The sequence below is a fragment of the Amblyomma maculatum genome, chromosome 1 (genome assembly GCF_055883805.1).
Source record: "Amblyomma maculatum isolate TAMU_Amacu chromosome 1, ASM5588380v1, whole genome shotgun sequence".
NCBI lineage: Eukaryota > Metazoa > Arthropoda > Arachnida > Ixodida > Ixodidae > Amblyomma > Amblyomma maculatum.
In genome coordinates, this window is record NC_139344.1 from 429,268,544 (window position 1) to 429,293,813 (window position 25,270).

Genomic DNA, 25,270 nt, shown 5'->3' on the forward strand with positions numbered 1-25,270 from the left:
ACGGTTAGTCCAGCTTGACGCAAAAGGCTCAGTACAGCTCTTAGATGTACCATATGGTCCGCCCATGAGTCGGAAAAAACCGCAATGTCATCTAAATAAGGCACTGCGAATGTTTCACACCCCTTTAAAACCCTATCCATGAGTCGGGAAAAACAAAATGGAGCATTTTTGAGCCCGAAACTCATCATTGTTGGCTGGTAGCTGCCCGTCGGAGTGACGAAAGCCGCGTATCTGCTGGCGCGTTCAGTGAGCGGTACTTGCCAGTATCCTCGAGTAAGGTCCAGCGTAGTCACATATGCCGCTCTACTGACCTGTTCTAGTCTCTCCTCAATATTCGGAATAGGATACACTTGATCCCTGGTGAGAGAATTTAGCTTTCGGTAGTCTACCACAGGCCTAGGGTCTTTACCTGGAGCTTCTACTAAGATTATAGGCGAAGCATAATCGCTTTCCGAGGGTTGTATTACTCCCAATTTCAGCATGCGAGTTACTTCCCTATCCAGAATTTCTCTTTGCCTTGGAGAGAATCGGTAGCACCTTGATCGCACTGGCACGTCTGAAGTCAGCTCAATATCGTGCTCAGTCAAATCAGTTCTGCCTGGCCTGTCCACGAAGCAGGCCTCAAACTCTGTTATTATCTCGCCCAGATCGGACAGCTGGGATTTCTTTAGTTCTCCTCTCTGCTCCGTCTTTTTGAGAAGCTCCTGAGCGTTGCTTCCTTTTTCGCTGAGGCAAATCAAGTTGTCCCCCATCTCCTCGGGAAGGTTTAACGTTAGATTTACCACGGCTTGCTCCATAGCTAAGTCCTCTCGGGTTCCACTTAAAAGTCTCGTGAGATTACTAGACACTGGCGGCAACAGGTTATTCTCAAGAACGTCCTCATTCCGCGTCTCATCAAGCGCACTTTCAAGTTGACTTATTTGAGATGCCTCGCTCTCAAAGTTTTCTGACCCGCTATCTTCCGCATCGACCACTGTTTTAACTGCCGTTTCCTCCGCTGTGGATTTTTCTGGTATGAGCAGTGTAGCTAGTTCTCGCGCCTTTGAACGTGTTAATGCTTGCACAACACTGTCTCCGAAAAGGATGCCCCTCTTTCGCAGTAGCATGTCCGATTTGTTGGAGAACAAATACGGATAGCACTTAGGAAGCTTTCCTGAAACGGCAGCCTCGGTTGTTAATTCGCCGAAAGGGCCCTCGATGACCACGTTCGCGATCGGCAAGCACACACTCTGTTCCTCAACTACCTGTCGGATCCATGCACACTGTCCTGTATAGTCGGAAGGCGACACATACGCCGGATGGACAACATCCATCGTTGCGGCCGAATCGCGCAGTACCTTGCAAGGCTTCCCGTTGACTACTAGGTCATGCAGGTAGGGTTCTAAAAGCTGCATATTTTCATCGCAGTCCCTGACATACGAGAAAGCAATCTTTTCTTTCCGGCAGTTGACGGCAATGTGACCCTGCTCATTACACCTAAAGCATGTGAGCGGCTTTCTAGCCTCAAGCTTATTCTTTGTGTTCTGCACGTTGGTCACTTCCCCACTTTTCTCACTGCCGTCCTTTCTAGGGAATTTGCCTGAAGAAACCTTCATTTCTTCGTTTCCAACTCGAGCAAAGTGCCTTTCCTGACGGTTTTTCACACTGAACTTGGGATTGCGGGGCCTATCCACTGCTGGGTTGCTGAATTGTCGGCGCGAAGCATACTCCTCAATGAGTTCGGCAGCTTCAGTTGCCGACTTAATTTCGCCTCGGTCCTGTAACCAATTTCTTTCTTTTTCTGGGAGGCAGTTATAGAACTGCTCCAAAAGAATTCGCTCGACTACAGCGTCCCTATCACTGTAGGAATCAGTGCTCTTTAGCCACTCGCCCAAATTTACTCTTAAATTGTACAGGAATTCAGGGTAACTCTCGTCCCTGGACTTAGTAGCGTTCCGAAAACGTTGTCTGAACGCCTCGGCGCTAAGCCTATACTTTCTCAGAAGGCAAGCTTTGACCTTCTCGTAGTTGTCCGCGTCCTCCTTGCTTAGCCGCGCGACAACCTCCGCTGCCTCGCTGGGCAGAACCGTCAATAATCTCTGAGACCAAGTGTCTCGCTGGAAGGACAGTTTTTCGCAGGTTCGCTCAAAGTTAGCCAGATACAGACCGATATCCCCTGATATCACATATGGCTGCATGTACTTTGACATCTTGAAATCTGCCTCCTTGTTGAGACGAGGTACCGCTAGCTGGGGACAATCGCCCGACCTCTTGCTCAACTCTAGTTCTAATTTCCGGAGCTCAATTTCTTGGTCCAGCTTTTTTGCTTCTCTTTCAAGCTTCTCACGTTCGTGCTCCCTTTCCTCTTTTTCCCTCTCAAGTTCACGCTCTCTTTCCTCTTTTTCCCTCTGACGTTCGCGCTCCCTTTCCTCTTTTTCCCTCTGACGTTCGCGCTCCCTTTCCTCTTTCTGCTGTCTGAGCTGTTCCTTTTTTTGCCCGATGAGGTTCCATGCTTCACTGAGCTCCTCATCATCGGTTCCCAGATCAGTGATTGCCTTTATAATCAAGGGTTTTCGTGCCAAACCACTTGTATTAATTCCCAATTCCTCACACAATAGCAACAGTTCCGGTTTCTGCAGCTTTTGTAGGTCCATGATCGCTCCGAGTGTCGGCTACTTCCAAAACAACAGTGCAAACTACCAAACCTAAAGGCGTTTCAACACTTTTTACCAGTTCTTAAAATCTAACCCTGTTCTAGAACCTGGTCCACATCAGAAGAAAAGCCAAGCACTCACCCACACATGCGATCGATGTTCCGAGCTGCCCTCTTGTTGGCCGATTGTTGCGCCTGCTTGTTGCTTGAGATGCCACCTCCGATCACCAGATGTTGTGGCTTGTAGCTTCAGATCCACCTCCAATCACCAGATGTTGTGGCTTGTAGATTCAGATCCCAACGCTGGTCACCAGTTGTCGTGACGCTGGGGCTACGTCGACCCGGCCTTCACTTGGTAGCGTGCAGAGACTCGGGGTTGAAGAAGGACTGAATCTTCTAAGTTGGTGAAATATGTACAAGCAGGTTTACTGGCACTTTGAGAAAACGTATTTACAAGAATATTTACACGAAAAAGAAGGGTACATCAGCAAAATGGCAAGCGTTAAGAGTTCATAGCGAGAAGCGACTGGATGAGCCGTTTACCCAGGGCCCAGAGCGACATTTCGTGCTCTGCAGCGTCCTTAAAAACCCCCTATGTCCAGCCCCTCTCTGAAGATGCTGACCAACCAAATCCAGGGCACGCCCCTCAGGTATCGGCATCCAATCGAACACATCACTGCACTGATGGTCTGAAGCACTGACTGGTCCGGCATTCATTCGTTGGGCGTGATCACTTGTTGGCGGGAAAAGCTTGGGAACGGCGAGGAGAGGAGGTACATTTCTATTCTTCAGCAAAGAAACCACAGGCTGGTTCTGACAAGGGGTTTTACTTCTCAGAAACCCGAGTGCACGTGGCGCCGCATAGGGCTCCCAACATGGTCCCTTTTCGACAATTGCAAATCTTTCCTGCATTCCCGGGAAATCACTTAATGGCCGTATGAGTCATGCTCCTTTCTTGTCCTGCACGTCAGCGGACATGTCACTCTGTCGTCTCCTTTGGATAGGAGGCATTCATCACTGGAGGATAGCACTTCTCGACTGGAAGGGTGAACAAAAGAAAGAAAGCACTTCCTGCTATTTCCCGCAGGGGGACGTTTCTTTGTGTTTTTCCAGACGTTCTCTTGACAGGGTCAATTTGGCATCTGCAGGTTGTCCACAAAGCAAAACATGCTTACAAAACAGGATTCCTGGAAACAGGCTCACTTAGAGCCATTGGACCATCACCACATATTCACAAAACTTATCCATGCCCACAGGCGAACAATAGAGCGCGCAAATGCGGATGCTTGGTCGTAACAACCCCTAGATGCTTGAAAGGGGGCCATGTACTCCCCGTAGAGTATGCTTCCAACAAGAAATGTTGGATGGCGCGTGAACTTTTTGCGAAGTGGCTGCATGCTTGGCACTGTGAGCTTGTGCACGAGAGTCTCAAAGTGTGTGTCCTCGTTGATAAACTGTACCGCACACAGCACAGATGTCGCACTCAATAATATTGAAGTTCGCTTTCTTAAGCCTAACTCTACATCCAAGCTGCAGCCTTTAGATCAGGGCCTTCAAGACAATTTACAAGAGGAGACTGAATGACACTCTTCTCGTGAAGCTTCGTATAAAGCAGGACTTAAAGATCGACTTGCTGGAAGCAATCCAAATGCTTAAGTCGGCATGGGACAATGTGATAGGCGAAATGATTGCCAACGGCTTTCTGCACGTAGGTTTTGTTCCAGCAGAGGCCCGTGCATCAAGTGATGATGGTGAATGATGGTGACAATTCCTACAAAGAGCAGCAGAGCTCTGCGAGCTCGATGAGGCCTGAAACTATTTTTCGCGTCTTGTTGGTGACATGCCCGCAACGATGACTGTTGAAGACTTTGTAGGTGGCGACGACATCGCAGCTACCACGGCTGTACTGGCGGACACCGAAACCGCTGCGGAAGTCTCTGAACAGACAGAGCTCAGGCTGACCCTGCAGACGATGAAAAAATTCCGACTTCACAAGAAGTGCTTGCTGCATTGGATTTACTGTGCCGCCACTGCAGTGCTATTGAAGGCAGTGGGTTTGCCCTTGTTAAGTGTTTGCGAACTGTGGAACAGGGCGTGATGTGAAATGCAATCAGCACAAAAAAGCAGGCTGCGATAACGCAGTTCTTTGCGCATAAATAAATTGATGTGACCCAAGTAAGCACCCTCTGAATTGCTGTGCCTTCTCTGATTGAATTTTGCTGCTCTTGCATGTATTTTCTACGAAATTTTGTATTATGAATTATGGATGTAGTGAACTATTTTCTCTTTTTTGCAACTGTTTGTTATAACGAGGCTTCAGTGTACTTACATGTCATGCTGACAAGCATACGAACACTGTCACCTTTGCATGGTCTGCTGATTGAGTGTAGGGCAATTTATTTTTACATACTTAGAAAAAGTCTTTGCTCAGCACGAGGCTGAGTGTGTAGGCTTGGTGCTGGTAAGGGCAAAAAGCAGATGCGTCGGCCAGTATCAAACTTTTTAAAAGAACATGAATAGGTGACTAGAGCAGTGTACACTAAATTCCCAGTAAGCTGAACTCAGTTAAGACAAGTTCTTAGATAGGATGCACCACCTAGGCCATTTCTTGGTTTCCTACAAAGTACTTGAAGTGCTCTTCAGCTGAAGTGAACTTTCGAAGCCTCCGTGAACCTCATATCTGCGAGATTGAATATGCCAGTTTGGTAAGACACTAAACGTTCAAAATGGAAAGAGTCCGCTGTACCACGAAAGTCTGGTTGCGTGCCAACAGTCTCCCCTTGCCACTTTGGTTGCAGGATTCACATGCTGGAAAGCATTTTGGGAGCCGAGCATCCTCCTTTACCGCCATTTTTGATGCCGCCGCCTCTGCTGCTGCCGACGACAGTGCTACTGTTGAAATGCCGACCACTGTGGAGGAAAAAGCATTGTGTGTGGAGCCGAATGAAAAACCAGGACCTCTCATAAAAGTTCACAACATGCCTATTGTCTTTGAACTCAGTGAAGATGGTGGTTCTAATAGCGACATGTCGAGTAGATGTGAAAGTCCTCCACTTGCAGAGTCAAGGACGCATCGAAATTCCTGCTCCTTTCAGCTCTGTCTTGGGCAGAAACAAAGTAGTCCAAAGTTTAGCGTGAGCATCGTAAAGCACGTTTAATCGATTTTGTGTAGCATGGACATCTTGCGAGACAGTTCTTATTCCTAGCTCAATGAGCGTACAAATGTTCCTGATTGCTTTAAAGACACCGTTCTACATAAATGTAGTTTATATTTTCTTTAATCCTCAGTCTTTTTCCTTGTTTCATGTTACCTACCTGAGGCTTTATCGCCTATTTTTAATTGCACATGATGTTGTACATAGGATGACAAGTTCAGGACAACTCAGAGGGCTACGGAACGAAAAATGGTAGGAGTAACATTAAGAGATAGGAAGCGTGCAGAGTGGGCCAGAGAAATAACTCAAGTTACTGACATTCTAGTGGAAATTAAGAAAAAGAAATGGGCATGGGCAGGACATGTAGTGCGAAGAGAAGATGGTCGCTAAGAGAACCGATGGTCGCTTAGGGTAACAAACTGGATTCCAAGGGAAGGAAAGCGTAGCAGGGGGCGGCAGAAAGTTAGTGGGCGGATGAGTTAAGAAGTTCGCAGGGGTCAAGTGGATGCAGCTAGCACAGAACCAGGTTAAGTGGAGAAATATGGGAGAGGCCTTCGCCCTGCAGTGGGTATAGTCAGGCTGGTGATGATGATGATTATGATGATGATGTTGTACAGTGTGTGAAAAAGTGTGTGCACAAGCATTGATTTCTGTGCAACCCGTTAACAAATGTGAGCTGGCACTAATTATTTAATGCAGAAAATCAGTGACGTCAGACAAACTAGATGCATAGCAATGCCCTTAATGGTTAGTAGAGATGGTGTGGTGTGGGAAGTAGCAATGGTAGTACAGTCGAACCCGGATATATCGAACTCGAAGGGGATCGCGAAATAGTTCGATATATCGATAATTCGATATAGAGAAATTGGCTTGCGACGGCACTTACGATGCGAAAAAACGATACCGTATTTGTCGCGTAATCAACCCACTCGCATAATGAACCCACCCTCCCCTTTTGCACCCGAGAATTTAAAAAAATGCGTTAAGGCTAGCTCGCTCACATGCAAGCGACGAGCGGCAGCGACAGAGCGAAAATTTTCAAACTTGTTGGAACTGCGTCCCTCTCGCCGCTCGAGCCACCGCGGCAGCTCAAAACAAGGTTTCTGTGTCGCCGCGGCGGCAGGAAATCGCGAGCATTTTCGCTTGCATGTCGATGGCGCGCGTCAGTCTGTTTCGATCGTCTCATCCACAGCTCATTGGCAGCGTGCCAAGATGCTGCGCAGCGATAACGTCAGGGCGCGTTTATCTTTTTATAGCTCCTCCGGTGGCGGGGAGCGAACTTGGCAGAGTTATAGTGCTCTAGATAGCAGAGTGCCCGTGATGGCTTGATTGCACAAGCCACGCCGCGCCTGGGGCGGGCGTCATGATCGCAGCAGCTGACCGCGTGATTTCGCTGATTCATCATGCAAGGATAAACGATAAAAAAATATAAAATAAACACCCCCGCAAAAAAAAAAAAAAAAAAAAAAACCCTGCCGCTTCTTAACGTCCGCAGCCGCCATATCTTACGCTCCGCCGCCCGTACAGCCCAACGATAGAAAAGAATGACTCTCGCAAAAAAAAAAAAAAAAAAGCAGTGGTGGCGCTTCTTAACATCCGCAGGCGCCATAGCCACGTCCGCCGCCGCGCTGCCGCACGTAGAGGGTTCGCAACACACGCTGGAGAAAGCGTCCGACGTCTGTCTGAAAACGGGCTGAGCTGGCTTGGCGCATGCGTTGCGCGTGCTGAAGGAGAGAGATAGCTCAGCAAAAGAATGGGCACACCCACGCACATGGCTTGCAAGCGTGCGTGTTGGCGCGCGGAAAACGACAACTGCAGATGCGCGCGCCTTTGGGGAATGGGTGCGGCGCTGCCCAGGCCTGCTGTCGCCGAACTGTCCCCTCTCATTCCTTCCGCGCGTGGCTTGAAAACGTCACGCGGCAAACGGCCAAGGGTGATGCGATCGTCTTTGGGGAAGGCACACTTTCCATTGCGTGGTGCGGAGTTCGATATATCGAACGACCGGTGAAATTGAGTTCGATATATGACGCGGCTTTCCTATACTTTTACATGGGGTTTTCAAGGGGATATTTCGTGAGTTCGATATAACCAAAATTCGATATATCCGGGTTCGATATAACCGGGTTCGACTTATATCTATCTGTCTCAGTTTTTGACAGAAGGTCTGAGTCATGACACAGTAAAATTGGGTGGATTTGAGTGCACAGAGCAGGCTCACTCGTGCTGCGCACTGCATCTTAGTGCTGTCTCTGGAAAGGCGGATATAATACACCCAGTGTATCCATCCTGCCAGCACTCGTAGGGCAGAACCATGGTGGCTCATAAAAATGCTTGCAATTAAATGGGGCATCACAGCAGAAAGCTGCAGGAACAAAGGTAGAGTTAATGAGATCCTTGTTAGGGAGAGGGGAATAGTATAGTCACATTCAAAAGAGCTTTGTTGGGGGAGGCGCAATTAGGAGTTTTGTTTGTGATAGAAGTAGATAGTAGTACAGCATAGGGTGCACTAGATGCTATTGTGAGATGCCTTAGTTTTTCAGCAGTATAGCCTGGCGTTTGACACATTTAAACTGAAGATCTGTGAAAGCGTTTGTTGTCGTGCCAAGGGTTGTAGACAAAGTTTCAATTGGAGATGTAGTTCTGCAACAGCATTCTTACCAGAGGCCGTGTCAAGGCAATTATTGTATACTTGGAAGAACCAAAAGTCCGACGACTTCATTTTTGTTTTTTAACATAGATGTGGCTTACTGTTTTTCTTTTATGCAGTCTCTGGCTTCGAAGGATGCGTGCAGTGGAAGAGGATTCCAGCATGGCGAGGTGCGTTGTCATGCCAGCTAAAAAAAGATGGCTATTCAGTGCTTGCTTAGCAGTCTAGATGTCCTAAATAGATATTTAAAGGAGAAAGTGATAATGTTTAAAATATGGTCAGGGAACTCTTTGAGGTCACAGAAATTCCAGAAGTAGGACAGATTTCCTGGCATCAGGGAAGAGTTTTCAATGCCTGAACTTGTTTGACAGAGAGCCACATCATGTCCGAGTGTGTCCACATAAGCTAATACTAGCAGTTGCTTTGGTACATTACTTTTTCTCTCCCTAAGACAAGCCACTACACTGAGGTCGCATTTCACAGCTCTTTACTGCACCCTGTGCTGCTCGGGAAATATTGTTTAAAGGGGGGCTATAAGAGCTAGTCTGTCCATTTTTTGTTCTTTGTAAAAGTATATTCTTTGGCTCCCTCTGGCTGCTTTTGTGCTGCCACAAGAGAGTCTTTTATTGTTCAAAATGTTGGATTTAAAAATGTCCTCAGCACTTGATTGAGACATCCGATGACAGGGCCAAGGACTTCGTGGTTACCATTTTTAAAGTGAGTGTATCCTAGCCTCGTAGATGTGTGCCTCAGTTTCTCCTGTTCTAACATCACTGCAGTCTACTTGCAAAAATAGTTACTGGCATACCTATACTTTAGAAAATTCAGGAAAAAAAAATCTAGATAATTCCACTGATGCCACCTAATGACTTTCTTCTGTGGAAGGAAAGCGTTGTTTCATGGAAGGACTTTGGCGCTGCTGAGGTCAGTTAGAAGAAGCGGTATAGTTCGCACGTACGCAAGTTGCTGAGAGTGTTGTGGTGGTGATGGTCAGCGTAGTCACTGCAGTGCGAGTTCCGCCCGAACGAAATGTAGAGGTGCTGTAATAGCTGTTGTGATCACCATTTGCGGAGGCACAATGGGATGCTTCTTTGTTTCGCCGCTCTCCATTATTTGCTTTCTTCTTTTTTTTTTCTGTGTGCATGTTGTGGACTGTGCCGTCTTCCTTTTTAACAGTTTTATCTTGACAGCGTCAAAGGCCCTATTGTCTAGAAAATCCGGCATCAGCGCTGTCGGCTTTGTGAGTGAAAATTCGGGGTGGTTGGCTCTGGCTGGCAGGTGGTAGCCAGCTGGGGCATGGTTGTGCTGACTGCTGGTCAAGTTGTGTGATGTCACAAAACGTCATGGCATGGCCAACTTTGCAGGCACTGCCTGCTTGGGTTTCGCATTTGAGATGGAAGGGCGTTATCGGAATCAAGCCATCCATGTCTTTTGTATCCAGAGTTTGCGCTGCCCTAGGCTATACTCGCATGTTCGTACGGTTTGGCTGAAGCAGGAATTTATGTCTATGCTGGCTGGATTTTCACGTAATGTGGTATCTTATGACTATGCTGATGAGTATCCGTCGGATAATATATGCCCAAACTAAGATTAAATCATTGAAGCAAGATAAAAAGCATATGTACGCCAACAAGCACCTGCAAGGGTAGTCGGCAAATGGTAGCCATTAAAGGAACCATTACAAGTTATTTTTTCAATTATGCATAAAACACCTGCGCAATCGTCGACTGAAAGCGCGCAATACAAATTTCCCGTGCCCCGCACGACTGCTACGCAGGAGGAAAGCGGAGGGAGAAACATCGCTTCTCCGTCCGTTGTGACGTCACCGTGAGGAGCCGGAAGCATTCAAAGCGAACAAAGGGGGTTTTCGGCGTGCACTGTTCCTCGTTTTGCGTGCGTTGCAGGCGTACAAAACACGTCCACTTAGTGTTATGCACCTGACATGCATGTGACATGCATGTGGCTCTGCATGTGTTCGGATGCACGAACAGCTGTGGACGCGACGATGTAATCTTCCATTGTATTAAAAGCTCGCGGCGCAATGCGGCGTTGCTGAGAACAGAGATAAATTCAAGCCGATCAAACGAAACATTCTACTCGAAGCATTTTCATAACTGTGACTACATGAAATTTGTTCCTCGTGCGATTTCTATAGGGCTTTGACAAAAACGCATGGCTGAGCCATGACGCGGTTCCTTCTGTTTCCTTGTACAAAACAGTCGGTACAGTCATCAGCGAATCCCTTCATGGACTGCAATTTCATGAAGGGACGGTCAGACAGCATCGGCGCATGGTTGTATTCGCGTGTCTCCTTTTTCTTTTCTTTTTTTTTTCGCGCAAGCTTCGCGCAACGACTTCTGTGCTAAACATGGGCAACTCATCAGTAGTTTTCGCTGATTTTTTTTGCGAACTAGCAGATGATTAAAAGAGCACACTGCTGTGTCGAAGATAGGTTGTGAAAGCTGCAATATCTCTTCCAGCATGGCGCGTGCCTGATATGTTCGTGGAACCTTTACGGGAACATTATTAGAAGATAAGGAGTGTACCGCTCAGCTGGGTATAGGCGCATTTAGGTAAGGAGCGCAAGAGCGAGGTTTCCTTCGGTGCGTCCAAGCAATCAGTCATCGAAGTTGTTCATACATGGCCTTGTGATTTTGCACCCGTTGCTGCCTCATAACTTTACATAGTCCTGTCTTGTTTGGGTATGCACATTTAGTTGGAAATAAAAACGACGAAGCTCTTGTAAGAAAACACATTTCGGAACACGGTTTTTTCATGAAGGTATAGGTGCGGAGGTGTGCTTCATCTTGGCTTTCAACATGCGTCAGCCATCAATTCATTAAACGTGTATTGTGACAGTGCGATAAAAAGGAAAGGCTTTCAACGTCTTCTAAATGTCGTATGACTCAAGCAGCATTCTACTCGCGCATTTGACTTGGTCTCCAGCAAAATGGCCCCGTCAATGCCTCGTATGCATTGCAGAGCTCCGCAACCGCGCTTCGCTTATTGTTCATTTGTCTAGTGGCAGCTGAGAGGGAGGCCTGAGAGGGAGGTAGTCGGCTAGGGCATTGTTCGCTGCCCTTCCTTCCCAGGAATATGCGGGCCGAGGTGTTTCGCAGAGGGCCATGTAATTTCTGCTAATAATGGCACACACTACTTTTCAAAATGCCTCACTGTAACCAAAGCAAGTTTTCATGCGAAATCTACGTTCCCCACGACGGAAGTGCTACATCGTCTGTGGACGTATTTTGTACGGATACATGCAGTAAAAATCCCAATATTCATTCGTGTGGAAATGGCATGCCATAATGACATTCACAAAGCCACAGAGAGTTGCGTTCAGCGCAGCGAAGGAGCCGCATTGGCAGCTTCGCCGGTCCTCAGAATGTCGTCACGCGACGTCTTGGCCAATCACGGGTGGCGGCGCGACCCGCGGTGAGCCCCGTCGCGCGGGCTGCGTATTTCTGCTGAAAAAAGGCTATTTCTCCTTTCTTCTGCCTAATTTTAAACTGATATTCGAGTTCGCAGCATGAAAAACTATGGCTTTCTGCTGAAAGCCCTACTTTGCAAAAAGTGCTGCAGTGTCCCTTTAAAGCCAGCGTGTGGTGCTCTTAAAGGCGAAGCTTAATTGTCCTCCCAATAGAGGCTTTATAAAAGTTAGCGCCATCTAGTGAAAGAAACAGAAACTGTGCGCGGCGGCCATGTTTTGCTCAGTCCGCCCGCGCCTCCCATCGAGTACGCTGTCAACGTGCGCCTTCGTAGAACCCGTGCATGCACAGAAGGGTGCATTGGAATGCTCACAAGCGATTGTTTCATCTTTTAACATCACAGCAGTCGCTGTTAGCTCCAAGCTCTATTCGGAATGATGTCAGCATATTGTTGCGTGCCTTTCTGCAGCCAGCGTACCATCGACGCGCACGGAATCAAGGTATACGCGTGTATGCGACCGTTCGTTTGCAATCCTAATCGGCTTTACAAGGGTCACTTGCATCATGTAAAGCATTACTGCACGTCCCTCTGACTGGGAGCTAGCTCACAGAATGTGCTATCGCCTAAAACAGCAAGGTTAATTGTTTTGCTCGCTATGGAGCCTTGTGAACTTGAAGGATGAACTTATGCTGCGATGGAGGACACGGGAGAAGGAGCAATGCATGTGTAACGAATGTTATTGTGCAAATTCGTTCTTTGAAACGTTTTGTACGTAGGGTGCATTTACCATTGTGTATTTGATTTAAGACACGGGCATGATTACCGAAACTACTTTTTACAGTCGTATGAAATGGTAGTGCTTGGTGCAGAGAGCAATACGGTTGTCTAGTGCGCCCGAGGTGTGTGCTTCACGCTGCAAAAGCAAGCGGCTGCCAAACCCGCGGCGTCTAGAAAAGCAGGAAAAGATGACATCCCACTAGTGTGTTGTAACATGCTCACGTGCAGCCCGTTTCGACCAGTCCACGTCCAGAGCGCGCAGCTCAGGTTTTATACCTGCCAGCGCGGCTAATAAAATAACGAAGCATGCGCTTCACTTTTCACATCACATCACATCGCTTTAATACCTTAAAGACCCTCATTAGAGGGTATTACATAAGGGGTGGGGCGCACAGAAATGAAAAACAGAATAGGTAACATATATGTGTAAGTAAGTTATACAAATACAAGATTTTCACTGCGCAAGTACACGTGTGATTCATTCAAGAAATAAAGATGGACATGTGATAGCAGCAAGTTCTCGGGGAAGGCCGTTCCAGTCGTTGGCAGTCCGGGGGAAGAATGATGAAGAAAATGTAGTGGTGCGGGCGCGATGTCGGGACACTTGCTGCTGATGACCGGTGCGGAGGGAGATACGTGGGGGGGGGTGCACAGATGTAAGGTTCCTGTCGTAGCTCGGAATAAAAAAACTTGTGAAACAAACATAAACTAGCAATGTAGCGACGATGAGCAAGGGTAGATAGGTTGGACTGTGATTTTAAGGATGATATGCTGATATCAAAAGAATACGTTGAATGAATGAATCTAGTTGCTCGGTTTTGAACTGCTTCAATTGAATTACGCAGATATGCTTGTTTCGGAGACCAGATGGGAGATGCATATTCTAATTTTGATCTAACTAGGGATTTGTATGCGAGGAGCTTGACATGCTGAGGTGCAGAGCGTAGGTGACGCTTTAAAAATCCTAGTGATCTGTTAGTGGATGATATGATGTTTGAGATATGCGTATTTCACGTAAGATCCTGACAAAGATGAACACCAAGGTATTTGTATGATTGGACAAGGTCGAGAGGAACGTTAGATATGCTGTAGCTGAACAGGAGGGGGTAATGGCGACGATGAAACGACATATATTTACATTTACTTGTGTTAAGTGTCATTAGCCATTCATTACACCAGTCTTTCACACGAGTTAAATTATTTTGAAGGGATTGTTGTTCGAAAGTGTTAGTGACTGTTCTGTAAATAACACAATCGTCAGCAAACATCCGAATATGGCAATCTAAGTTCTCAGGAAGGTCGTTAATATAAATTAGAAACAAAATTGGCCCATGGACGGATCCTTGGGGCACGCCCGAGGAGACTGGTAGGAGGTTAGACATTTGATTATTGACGATGACTGATTGTAAGCGGTGAGTTAAGAATTCTTTTATCCATGCTAGTATATCGGGATGCAAGTTTAGGCGAGAAAGTTTCAAAAATAAGTGGTTATGAGGTACCTTATCAAATGCCTTGGCGAAGTCGAGCAAAATAGCATCAGTTTGGAGGTTAGCATCAAGGTTAGCATGTAAGTCATGAATGAAAAGTGCTAGTTGACTTTCACAGGAGTATCCTTTGCGAAATCCGTGCTGCGAAGAATTAAAAATATTATTTGAATCCAGAAAGTTCATCGTTAAAGAGTAAATAACGTGTTCCATATAAGTTTACATGGTATGCTGGTGAGTGATATGGGCCGATAATTAAGTGGTGAATCTTTGTTACCCGACTTGTGGACCGGAACGACCTTCCCCACTTTCCAGTCATGGGGTATGGCACCTGTAGAGAGAGACTGCGAGAAAAGCAAGCATAAAATCTTAGCAGAAGTATGATTAACATTTTTTAGAACCTTTGTGTTAATTTCGTCAAAGCCGGCGGATGATGACAATTTTAGTTTATCAATAAGACATGATATGCTGGCTTCCGAGAAAGTAACGGCAGGCATTGAAGTTCTTTGGTCATTTGCTGTCGTGAGGGGAGGCGGTTCTTGTTCTTTAGTGAATACAGATGCGAAAGCAGAATTAAGGATGTTAGCACACTCATCATCGGAAACAGCGCGTCCGGAATCATCAGTGAGGGTAACAGTGCGTATAGATTGCGGGTTTAAAAGCTGCCAGAATTTAGTTGGATTATCTTTTAGTATGTTGGGCAGGTCAATATGATAAAATGAGCGTTTGGCGTTTTTTACTGCAACCAGGTATGTCCTTTCAGCGGTGTAATATTTTTCCCATGCGCAGTCCTGTCCAGTCTGGTTGGCCCTGCGGAACAAACGTTTCTTTTTGTTTTCTAGTCTCCCCAGAGCCTTGGTGAACCATGGTTTCTGTTTATTCGCGCGGAAGCTGCATTTGGGAACATATTTGTTAGTAAGTTCGTTCATTTTATCGGTAAACATCAACCAATTTTCGTGGATTGTTTGTTCTTGGAAAGAGCGCTGAAAAGTTGGGAAAAAAGCTTCCAGTTCCCTATTTATGGCTTCGTAGTTTCCTTTGTTATAAAGGGTGATTGTTTTTTTTGGAAGTTTCTTTTGTTGTTAGAGTGAAGGAGAAGGACGCATGGATAACTTTGTGATCGCTAATTTCCCGAAGATAAGTAATGGAATTGAGGCTGTCAGGGTGGCTAGAAAGTATAAGGTCAAGAATGTTAGCGGTATCTCCTGCGATGCGTGTAGGCTGGGTTACTAATTGAGTTAGATTAAAATTTAAGCACACATCCATGAATTCCCGTGATTCATCCTGTCTAAAAATAGGCTGATGAGGGTTATTCCAATCAATACCAGGATAGTTGAAATCTCCAAAAAGTAAAACGTGTGCATTAGGGTGTTTTGTTGTAAGTTTGTTCAGGATGTTGTGCAGCTTTCGAGGGAATTCGGGGTTACTGTGGGGGGGTCTATAGCAAACACCAATTAGTATAGATACTGGTGTGGCGCGACAAAGCAGCCATAATATTTCGAGGTCGGATTTTATGTGAATGTGGGAACACTGTAGTTGATTGCTAGTAGCGATAAGAACGCCTCCTCCTCGGGGGCCTTTGCGATCAGCTCGGAAAAGGTTGAAATTTGGTAAGTTGTACAGAACTTCAGTGTCGCTCACGTTATCGGTCAGCCAAGTCTCTGTCAGTACAAGCAGGTTACTGCCCGTTGAGGAAACAAGGCTGGATACATTATCGCACTTAGAGAGCAGACTGCGTATGTTAGTATAGATAACCGAAAACGAAATATTCTGTCGAGGGGAGTTATGGCGAGGATTAGATAAGTGTTGACGGTGCTGCAAGCGCTATGCTATTTCTTTAACAGTTTCAGTAGCATCATCAAAAGTGTAGCGTTTCTTGCCGAGAAATAGGGTCTTGTACCGCAAAGAAAACGGTCCGATTTCTGCTCTTGCAAATGTGACAAGATGTTTGAGGGCTTTTTGAACACAGCGGGTAAAATCTTCTCCAATACTATAGTCCGTGTCTTTCAGCATACGGCCTTTGGAAAGAATGGTTTCTTTTGTTTTAAAAGAGGCTGATTTTGCTATAATAGGACGTTGACGGTCCTTGTTATGGCGTCCCAAGCGATGAGCACGCTCTATCTGACTGGGCTCCAAGGTAAATTCTAAGACATCTTGACAATGCTTAATTAGTATTTCTTCAGATTCTGTGAATGACTCGCGGGGATTGGTGTCTGGAAGGCCATAGAATATCAAGTTGTTGCGGCGTGACCTGTTCTCTGTATCGTCTATTCGAGCCTCAAGGTTGGTAACAAGAGCAACAGTCTCGGCGGCAACGGCTTGGGCGGATTCTATGCCAAGTTTTAGAGTAGGAATGTCCTGAAAGAGGCATTCCAGGTCTGCTAGGCGCTTACTCAGATCGGAAATGGTTTGGTCGACAGAACGCATCTGATCTTTGAGTTCCTATACATCAGCGAGTATTTGGCCTTGACCGGCTGACAATTTCTTAAGTTCAGCAAGAACACTATCAAGTTTGTCCGGACCAGGGTTCGTTTCAATATCGCCGGACAAAAGAAGAAGAGATTTTACAACACAAAAGCATTCACCAGCCATAGAAATGCAGCACTGCAGGCTCGGCAGCTGTACCAGGCAACGGTCACTACATTTTTTAGAAAAAAGGCAGTATGAAGAACTAACCTGCGTAGCGAAAATCAGTGGATGAGGAGGTTGCATCATGGCACAGCTACCGAGCCCACAGAGCGCGGGCGGAAGGCGGTGCTCTTTATACGTTGACAGGGTCGATGATGTCGCTGTCGCTTGCGCTTGCCATCCGGCGTCGATGGTCCAGGAAGGGAGCGCTGTTTTCACCGACGCATCAGCGCTGCTCAAAACGAAGGGTCCGTTGATCGCGACGTAGAACGGCTGTCCCGGGTCTCGTAGAACGAGCCACGAAGTGTCGAAGATGGCTGGTAAGATACAGGCAAAGGCAGGCGCGAGCACCTGCGTAGCGAAAATCAGTGGATGAGGAGGCTGCATCATGGCACAGCTACCGAGCGAGTGTGTTTTTTCGAGTCACCCGATGGTTCGCTAATTCAGAGCTGCCTGAAATTCACTGGAATTTTTAAATATGTCGATTTCTTATTTATTCCCTTTGTCAGAAAGTAAACATTTGAAGCGTAATCTCATATGAAAGCGCTGACATTGGAAGCTTCGAGGAACTCGGAGGAGGAGGAACTCGGCTGAAACGAAAAGAAATTTGAAAAATCAACTCACATCACAGCGAATTGTTTGCGCTTTGTGCAACTGGCTGTGTTCATAAAATCAGATTTATATTATGTCATATCGTTATAGAAAAATTAGGGGGTCAATTAAGCTCTGCCGTTAAACGTATAACGCGATAGTGTCTCTCTCTCATACACACACACGCACGATGTTTACTTTCTTCACGTGTTATATTTTAGCTCTTTTATTTATTGATTTATTTATTTTATTTAACCAATTACTGCAAGCCCTAACTGGCCCTAGCAGGAGGGGCGAAAATAATACAATGCAGTGAAATATGAATTCATCAAAAGTAACATACTACACACAAGTGCAGTATGTTATATGTTGTTATGTATGTTATATTTCTGTTACGTATGTTGTTATATTTCTATCATTTCTTTATTTATTTTTTTGACGTTCTATATTTTTATACACTAATACGCATGCGTCAGCAAAAATCGGCTTTTGAACACATTCTCCAATTATTTCAATTAATCAACTACACATTCTAAATTTTCTTCCTTAGCATCACCAAGCACTCGTTTTTTATTCTGACACCTTTAAACCCTTACTTTCCAATTTTTTTCTTTTTTTCGTGTCTTTATTTCATCATTTGATCAATTAATTACAAAGATTTAGCTCGTCATCGCCTATCGCACACCAATCAATATTCAATCACTGGAAGCACAAATTACCATGGCACTTTTTTTTTTACACAGCCCCCGATTATTTCCGAGACTAATGCCAACTACTGCGTCGACGGCATGGGAAGGAAAGTGCTAAGCGCCAGTCCAACTTACGTCAAATTACGCATGATTCTTTTATCGTAAAATAAAATGCATCCTCGCTCATTTCACCAACCAAGTATCTTCCAGTGAAACCAAGCAAACAAACTCGCGATGATCTCTCATAGGCGTTTAAGTAAACAGCAAAGGCGCACAGATAAAAAAAATCCATATTACAGAACTCTAGGATAGGGATGACGCTGCGGATTGCTGAGGGGCCCATGCACGACTCGTAGAGCAATTTGTAACTGCGCTCGGCTGAGCGGCTGGTGGGCACTGCCAGGTCTCGGCTGTCAAAATACGCTTCTAGGCGTCGCTAACAGAAACCGCCAGGGACCGAAGAGAGGTCCAAGCACAGCACACTAGGTTAAAACGAGAAAAGCGCGAACAGAACGGCGAGCGCTGACGGACGGACACGAAGCGAACGGATGGAGCGAGCAAAATATGGCGGCCAGCGCGGGATCAGCGTGCCGCTCATGGCTGCCAGACGTACTTTTGTAAACCCTCTATTGTTCCCCCATACCCCAAATGTTCAGTTGGATGTATCCGCTGGTTATTTTTATGTAAATTGATTGTATGAACGAATCTACAGTTAGCAGGTTTAAATAAGGTTTTGTCGATAGGTGCCTCCAATAATTTGAATATCCAGTTGCTTCGAACATTTCCTCAATTTTCTTTAACAGTGCATAACTGGATTTCATCTTTTGACCATTTATAGGCTTAAGAAAACTCTGTCTTCAGTGGGTGTAGTGTATTTGGCATTAGGAACTGGTACTCTATTGGTGCAGGTCACTTTCGATTTGTCCCCAGGTTCAGGGGTGAACTTGATGGCCGATTTAACTGGTCATCACATTAACACGAGTGCGAGACAGACAATAGCCTCCTGTTTCTCAATGTGCTAGCGGAATGACAGCGATTCTATTATACTCCATCTACCAGAAAATCACACTCTCTAGATGCTGGCTATATTTCAGTTCAGATTACTATACCGCCCAAAGAGCAACTGTAGTCTTAACACTTATGTTGAGGGCCAAGACAGTCTGCTCCTCGGACATATAGTGCAAGCTAGACAAGGAAAGAGTCTTTATTGAACTTCACTGCAATGACTATGAAGAAAATTACCCAGTTGGTCATCCGATGGTTTCATAAAAAACTGAATGGGGATACTTCCCAGGCCACCAATAACAACCTGTGTTACTATTCCATATGTGAAATGCGTAAGTGGAACACTGGACCACGTGTTTCATAAGCAGAAAATACGGGTTTGCCACGAGGCATTGTCAGCCCTTGGGTGCTTCCTGCTTTGACCTAAAAACCACATGTCAAAGAAACCAGGCATCCAGTATTGTCTACAAGCCCAGCTGTGCTGACTGTTCCACCAGTTACATCTGCGAGACGAACTTTTCACAAAGGTTTCATCAGTATGAAAACAATGTCCAGGATTTCTACCAAGAGTGCAGTGCTGTTGCAGAGCATTGTAGGGATGTGCATCTTTTCATATGTGCATTGTCTCAAACACACCCCTTGGCACCCAGTGATGACCCATTGTTTGCCCACCAACTCTTATGAGTCGCACCTTGGCAACAGTCCAGGAAGGGGGGAAGTGAAGTTTAAAAAAAAACACGTCTCACGCTTCCAGCCAGTCAACATTGAAGAAAGTGCAGAGTTGGCATTGAAACAACGAGACTTCAGTGGGAGGGTTACAACCTTTTCTCTCTAATTTTCTTGTCATGCGAACACCCTGCAGTCATATTAGGCTCCACCAGAACTCCTTTGGCTCCCGCAGCTCATGCTCAAATGATTCGTACTGTCACAGTGCCACAGCCTCTCTTTCCTGCTTTAGGCGTTGTGTTACAACTGCAGATTTTAGTAAGCCTTGCATGGCTGATGCGAAAGCTTCTGAACAACTGTTATGGCTGCCCGCATACATGTCCATGATCGATAGTGGAAGCGTAAGCTACTCAAGGCTAGCTGGACATGAAGCCAAGTGCGGACACGAGAAACTTTCTCTGTGCATTTTCATTTATCAGGTACCCACTGGATGCTTCGTGTCAAGTCACAAGCTTAAGTGTAAAAATTTTCTTTACTTAAATCAGCTTTGCAACTTGGTTCTCTCAGTGCACATACAGTAGCAAGAACTGTGTTGAGAGAAAGTATACCACACAAGGATTTGTTTGGCACTTCATTGTTTACGGGAGTGCTTGGACCAACATGGAGGTGGGCTTAACAGAAACGATATTGCAGGAAAATATGATGAGCTTGTTTTCATTCTATTGTATGTTCCAGTAAACCTGTTTTTGAAGTGCCCCTAATTGCTTCTGTCCCTGCATGACTCACAGCCATCTCCCAAAATTCCGTCATGCATTCGCAGGTGGATGCTTTGCTTGAAGTCATGGCCTCTTTGGGCAGAATCGCAGACGAGGCATCTCCCGCTCGTGTGGACGCTGTGATGACGAAGAAGGCATCAAAAGACCAGGGTGCCCTTTAAAAGTGAGGAAGATACTGTCAGATGTGCTTGAGCTGCGAGCCATGCAGTGGCAACTTTTGTTTGCGTAACAGCTTGCCACAAGCTAAGACAGATCATTGGTAACCTTCCCCATGTGATGCTGGCCTCCACCTGGCTACAGATGTGTCATCCACTGCAGCAGGGCTTTACAGAAGACAAGTGAACTGTCCAGTCGTTAGAACACAAAAGTGAGCTTAATGGCTGTAAGTGATGATGTATATTTTTTTTTGGTATGAAGCAAATTACCACGACTGTGATATAAAGAACATTTCATATTTGAGTGTCCACTGTGTTATATTTGATGCATATATGCCTCGAGAAGATATCAAATGCACCAGCTCTCTCTACCCACTCACAAGGAAAATGTCTAACATTGCTGTTACCTATAACGCACTTAACCTTAGCAGTTTGTTTCCCAGAAAGGGTCTGTGCCATAAAACAATTTTTTTTTGTTTTGAGTGGGGACTCTCCTGGGTAGAAAACGTTTCTGCTACGGTACCTGCCTTTGGAACAATTTGAATTTTCAAATATTATAGCCAATATTAAGTCAAAAAGAAATTATCAGGGCACTTAAATCAAGGGCTATAATCGATGGTCCCTCAGGGTTATGAAATATGACCTGTGCGGGGTAAGCATGACGAGATGGCAGACAGTCAAGTGGCCAGGTCAGATCAGCAAGATGGCGGTTGCATCATATGCCTTTGTCCTGCAGTAGCCAGGCAATTTAGGTGATAGGATAGTTAGGATACTGGTAAGTTGTGAGGCGAAAGAGTTTATTAAGAAACGCCAAAGTATGAAAGCTACCAATCCAACAGACCAGATAGAATAGACTGATCCCACCGACCGATCTGCACATGCACTGGTTTTCCGGAAGTTGCACCCAGGGTGTCAAACCAGAACCGAACTGGAACCGAACCCGAATTTTCGCCCGGAACTGAACCCGGATTTTTGTCACCATTTTGGAACTTAACCTGAACCGGAACAAATCGGAGGAACCGTTCCGAAATGGTTCGTGGTACAGTTCCGACCCACTTTTGCTGGCAATTTACCTTCATTACTTTTTCTTTTATCGCTCCTTGTAAAGTGCTCTCACTTATTTCCAACGCGCCACTGCACATCACAAACACCACAACTATACTGAAAAATTGTCCCTTGCTAAAACATGACAAGAGCAAATGAAAATATATTGCCACATGCATAGCATTAGTCTCTGGTGTCGGGATATTGTTTCATCCCGAACACGCGTGGCCGCTGCACTGCTCAATGGCGCCGGTCGTGGAGAATGTTGTCCCATTCGACAGCCTTCCCAGGCAGTGAAATAATTGCAGATAATTCGTAAATTGAGTATTATATTTAGATAAATAAATATATAACCATGTACAACTCAAAACGAAATGATAAATTTGTCACAAATATCACGCAAATAATTTTTTTTTTCTATTGTTCGACAACGTCGTGATGAGTCACATGGCACGTGCACAGCAGCCGCATCCGATGCGACACCAGCAGACGCAAATTGGTTGACCGAGACTTTAGAATGATAAGCCGATGCTGATGTTGGAAAGGCCGTCTTGGGCAGCAAATTAGCGCTCTCTTCTTGAGTTGTATCTGAACTTAGCACAAAGATGAATTCATGAGTCGATTTCCCATTTTGTCTTATCTTCCTTTTGTCCCTACCGATGACTGTTTATTTCCCTTGGCATGTTAGACTATGGCAGGAATGAAGCTCTGATGTTCAAATGTGAAGACAGGGTGGAGCAAGGGAAATTACCGGCTGGAGTATTAATTCGCAAGCTCTATTTGGTGTGCTGTCGTTTCGGCCTGTAAAACTATGGTGTCAGAAAAAAAATGTGTTTCATCGCATTATCCCTCATCACCGATGCGAATACCTAAGACTGGCTAGAAAGTGGCACTGTAAGCTGGAAGTGCACTGCTGACAGAAAACATAGCTATAATGACTAAACTGCGTGGTCTGCAGGTTGCGCGGTGACGAGGGAGTTCGGGACAAAAACCTTGAAAAGCGGGGAGAGGGACGAGGTCAAGTGAACCGAAGGAGCCCTCGACTAGACCCTAAAGAATAAAAGAAATAGAGGGAATGGCAGTAATTGTGCAACCGCTGGACTGCAGTGTGAGGCCATCAACATCACATTACGTTGACCAACGAGGAAACTTGCCGAGAAAAACAGCATTTCCACGCGGAAGCGGCTTTGTAGGATCGCCGGCGGCGATTAAGTACTTCTACAAACTGCAGCAGAATCTGCCCCTAAGAGATTACAAACTCAGCGTGAAGCGTTTCTTATGAAAAGAGAAGAAGACTGCCTGCAAGGTATTGGAGACAGCTGCAGATCTCTCAAAATTGAAGAACTACAGAGCCTGCTCTACGCAATTGAAGAGGTGCCCATAATAAGCAAAGACTTGAGTGTTTTGAAATTTTGAGAAGAGAAGTGGCGGCGCCCAGAACTGTATCCACTGGCTACAGTAGCGCTTGCTGTGCCATATACACAAGCCAGAGCCAAGAGAGCATTTTTGAATTAAAGTACATCCTCTCTTGTCATCGAACCCGTGTGACGTCAACAAACAATGAGCTCTTCCTTCGGTCTTTTATGCCGGCAAATAAAAAAGATGGCAGCATTCATTGAGCACATAATATAATATTTGCAAGCAGCCATGATGGGCTCATGTTATGCTTATTGTAAATTACGCGATAAACATACCAATCTAAGAGCCTTAATGTTCTAGAAGACTATATCACCTGCCTATGCAGGCAACCATGACGCGCAACAAGGCGGTGATCGCATCACGTCGCGGCCACAGGAGTGAGAAACTTAATCTGGTTCTACGGCAAATAGATAATGACTCCAACTCTAATACGTGGTGGAGGGGACTTTGTCAGCGTCTTTCGGGTCACAACACACGAGTGCCTTTGCCTTTCACTTATATGGAAACGTGAAATGCAAAGGGGCCCGCATGCTAGGCGATATATATATATATATATATATATATATATATATATATATATATATATATATATACAGTCGAACCCGGATATATCAAACTCGAAGGGGATCGCGAAATAGTTCGATATATCGATAATTCGATATACAGAAATCTGCTTGTGACGGCACTTCCCTACTCAAAAACCAAAAGTTCTACGGGGCAATAACCTCATAAAATCTCATTTAATCGCATAGAGTCTCATAAGGTGCACATCATTATCATAAAATATCGTACATAATTTATGATAATGTACAAGAAACTATGAGAACTTATGCAATTGTATGCGACTTGTACGTGATTTCTTATGTGAATTGAGTGAGATTGTGTGAGAAAATGTGAGGTTATTGCCCCTTACAGATTTTTCAGTAGGGTTACGATGCGAAAAAACGATACCGTATTTGTCGTGTAATCAACCCACTCGCATAATGAACCCACCCTCCTCTTTTGCACCCGAGAATTTGAAAAAAAAAAATGCGTTAAGGCCAGCTCGCTCACATGCAAGCGACGAGCGGCAGCAACAGAGCGAAAATTTTCAAACTTGTTGGAACTGCGTCCCTCTCGCTGCTCGAGCCACCACGACAGCTCAAAACAAGGTTTCTGTGTCGCCGCGCCGGCGGCAGAAATCGCAAGCATTTTCACTTGCATGTCGATGGCGCGCCTCAGTTCGTTTCTGTCGTCTCATCCACAGCCCTTTGGCAGTGTGCCAAGATGCTGCGCCTCGATAACGTCAGGGCGCGTTTATCTTTTGATAGCTCCTGCGGTGGCGGGGAGCGAACTTGGCAGAGTGCCCGTGATGGCTTGATTGCACAAGCCTGGTTCGATTTATCATGCCGCGCTTGGGGCGCGCGTCATGATCGCAGCAGTTGACCGCGTGTTTTCGCTGATTCATACATGCAAGGATAAACGATAAAAAAAAATAAATAAAATAAACATCCCCGCAAAAAAAAAAAAAAAAATACCCTGCCGCTTCTAACGTCCGCAGCCGCCATATCTTAAGCTACGCCGCGCGTACAGCACAACGATAAGAAAGGATGACTCTCGCCAAAAAAAAAAGAGAGAAAAAAAAAACGAAAAAAAAAAAACAGAGCTGCCGCTTCTTAACATCCGCAGGCGCGCCGCCCCACGCAGAGGGTTCGCAACACACGCTAGAGAAAGCGTCCGACGTCTGTCTGAAAATGGGCTGAGCTGGCTTGGCGTATGCGTTGCGCGTGCTGAAGGAGAGAGATAGCTCGGCAAAAGAATGGGCACACCCACACACATGGCTTGCAAACGTCATGTGTTGGCGCGCGGGAAACGACAACTGCAGATGCGCGCACCTTTGGGGAATGGGCGCGCCACTGCCCAGACCAGCCGTCGCGGAACTGTCCCCTCTCATTCCTTCCGCGCGTAGCTTGAAAACGTCACGCGGCAAACGGCCAAGGGTGATGCGATCATCTTTGGGGAAGTAACACTTTCCAGTGTGCGGTGCGGAGTTCGATATATCGAACGACCGGTGAAATTGAGTTCGATATATGACGCGGCTTTCCTATACTTTTACATGGGATTTTCAAGGGGATATTTCGTGAGTTCGATATAACCAAAATTCGATATATCCGGGTTCGATATAACCGGGTTC

The 25,270-nt window shown here is 45.8% G+C and overlaps 1 pseudogene; it reads left to right on the forward strand.

The window, feature by feature from the left end:
• LOC146209343 (uncharacterized) overlaps positions 1-20,892 on the forward strand; it is a 62,216-nt pseudogene extending 41,324 nt beyond the window's left edge.
• The last annotated feature ends 4,378 nt before the right edge of the window (positions 20,893-25,270 follow it).